Here is a 3,220-nt window from a genome sequence, read left to right as displayed (position 1 = left end):
GTCACTTAATGTCATTGCGCTGTGAAGTATCTAATTGCAGATTTCCAGAAAACTGTGCTAAAACAAACTGATCACTGAAGAGAAAGTGTAACTCTGTGAGTGCATTCACACATGGCAATGCAGTTTCTCACAAAGCTTCTCTTTAGTTATTATGTGAGGATAATTCCTTATCACCATGGGCCCCAATAGGCTCCCAAATATCACTTGCAGTTCCAGAAAAGAGTGTTAGCAAACTGCTTCGAGGCAGAGGTTGTAACTCTGTGAGATGAACTCCAGATCAGAAAGAAGTTTCTCAGAAAGCTTCTTTCACGTTTTGAACGGATGAAATTTCCTTTATCAGCGTAGGCCTCAATGTGATCCAAAGAAGCCCTTCTCAGATTCCCCAAAGCAGTGTTAATGGACTGCTCCACGAAACATAAGTGTAACTCTGTGAGATGAATTCACACATCACCAAGAAGTTTCTAAGAAAGCTTCTTTCTAGTTTTCATCTGTAATTTCCTTTGTCCACTGTATATTCATTGCGCTATGAACGTATCTAATTGCAGATTTCCAGAAAACTGTGCTAACAAACTGATCACTGAAGAGAAGGTAACTCTGTGAGTTGCATTCACACATGGCAATGCAGTTTTCAGAGCTTCTCCTTAGTTATTATGTGAGGATAATTCCTTTCACCATGGGCCTCACTAGGCTCCCAAATATCACTTTGCAAGATTCCACCAAAAAGTGTTAGCAAACTGCTTAGGCAGAGGTTGTAACTCTGTGAGATGAACTCACAGATCAGAAAGAAGTTCTCAGAAAGCTTCTTTCACGTTTTGAACGGATGAAATTCCTTTTCAGCGTAGGCCTCAATGTATCCAAAGAAGCCCTTCTCAGTTTCCCCAAAGACAGTGTTAATGGACTGCTCCACGAAACATAAGTAACTCTGTGAGATGAATTCCACATCACCAAGAAGTTTCTAAGAAAGCTTCCTTTCTAGTTTTCATCTGTGGAATTTCCTTTGTCACTGTAATTCATTGCGCTGTGAAGTATCTAATTGCAGATTTCCAGAAAACTGTGCTAACAAACTGATCACTGAAGAGAACGTGTAACTCTGTTGGTTGCATTCACACATGGCAATGCAGTTTCTCAAAGCTTCTCTTTATTATGTGAGGATAATTCCTTTATCACCATGGGCCCAATAGGCTCCCAAATATCACTTTGCAGATTCCACAAAAAAGTGTTAGCAAACTGCTTCTTAAGGCAGAGGTTGTAACTCTGTGAGATGAACTCACAGATCAGAAAGAAGTTTCTCAGAAAGCTTCTTTCACGTTTTGAACGGATGAAATTCCTTTCTCAGCGTAGGCCTCAATGTGATCCAAGAAGCCCTTCTCAGTTTCCCCAAAGACAGTGTTAATGGACTGCTCCACGAAACATAAGTGTAACTCTGTGAGATGATTCACACATCACCAAGAAGTTTCTAAGAAAGCTTCTTCTAGTTTTCATCTGTGGAATTTCCTTTGTCACTGTAATGTTCATTGCGCTGTGAAGTATCTAATTGCAGATTTCCAGAAACTGTGCTAACAAACTGATCACTGAAGAGAAACGTGTAACTCTCTGAGTTGCATTCACACATGGCAATGCAGTTTCTCAAAGCTTCTCTTAGTTATTATGTGAGGATAATTCCTTATCACCATGGGCCCCAATAGGCTCCCAAATATCACTTTGCAGATTCCACGAAAGAGTGTAGCAAACTGCTTCTTGAGGCAGAGGTTGTAAACTCTGTGAGATGAACTCACAGATCAGAAAGAAGTTTCTCAGAAGCTTCTTTCACGTTTTGAACGGATGAAATTTCCTTTCTCAGCGTAGGCCTCATGTGATCCAAAGAAGCCCTTCTCAGTTTCCCAAAGACAGTGTTAATGGACTGCTCCACGAAACATAAGTGTAACTCTGTGAGATGAATTCACACATCACCAAGAAGTTTCTAGAAAGCTTCTTCTAGTTTTCATCTGTGAAATTTCCTTTGTCACTGTAATATTCATTGCGCTGTGAAGTATCTAATTGCAGATTTCCAGAAAACTGTGCTAACAAACTGATCATGAAGAGAAACGTGTAACTCTGTGAGTTGCATTCACACATGGCAATGCAGTTTCTCAGAAAGCTTCTCCTTAGTTATTATGTGAGGATAATTCCTTTATCACCATGGGCCTCAATAGGCTCCCAAATATCACTTTGCAGATTCCACCAAAAAAGTGTTAGCAAACTGCTTCTTGAGGCAGAGGTTGTAACTCTGTGAGATGAACTCACAGATCAGAAAGAAGTTTCTCAGAAAGCTTCTTTCACGTTTTGAACGGATGAAATTTCCTTTATCAGCGTAGGCCTCATGTGATCCAAAGAAGCCCTTCTCAGTTTCCCCAAAGACAGTGTTAATGGACTGCTCCACGAAACATAAGTGTAACTCTGTGAGATGAATTCACACATCACCAAGAAGTTTCTAAGAAAGCTTCCTTCTAGTTTTCATCTGTGGAAATTTCCTTTCTCACTGTAATATTCATTGCGCTGTGGAAGTATCTAATTGCAGATTTCCAGAAAACTGTGCTAACAACTGAGAATGAGAGACGTGTAACTCTGTGAGTTGCATGCACACATGGCAATGCAGTTTCTCAGAAAGCTTCTCCTTCGTTATTATGTGAGGATAATTCCTTTATCACCATGGGCCTCAATAGGCTCCCAATATCACTTTGCAGATTCCACCAAAAAAGTGTTAGCAAACTGCTTCTTAAGGCAGAGGTTGTAACTCTGTGAGATGAACTCACAGATCAGAAAGAAGTTTCTCAGAAGCTTCTTTCACGTTTTGAACGGATGAAATTTCCTTTCTCAGCGTAGGCCTCAATGTGATCCAAAGAAGCCCTTCTCAGTTTCCCCAAAGACGTGTTAATGGACTGCTCCACGAAACATAAGTGTAACTCTGTGAGATGAATTCACACATCACCAAGAAGTTTCTAAGAAAGCTTCTTCTAGTTTTCATCTGTGGACATTTCCTTTGTCACTGTAATGCTCATTGCGCTGAAGTATCTAATTGCAGATTTCCAGAAAACTGTGCTAACAAACTGATCACTGAAGAGAAACGTGTAACTCTCTGAGTTGCATTCACACATGGCAATGCAGTTTCTCACAAAGCTTCTCTTTAGTTATTATGTGAGGATAATTCTTATCACCATGGGCCCAATAGGCTCCCAAAATC

The sequence above is a fragment of the Rhinopithecus roxellana genome, chromosome 20 (genome assembly GCF_007565055.1).
Source record: "Rhinopithecus roxellana isolate Shanxi Qingling chromosome 20, ASM756505v1, whole genome shotgun sequence".
NCBI lineage: Eukaryota > Metazoa > Chordata > Mammalia > Primates > Cercopithecidae > Rhinopithecus > Rhinopithecus roxellana.
Note: the sequence above shows the minus strand (reverse complement) of the source record.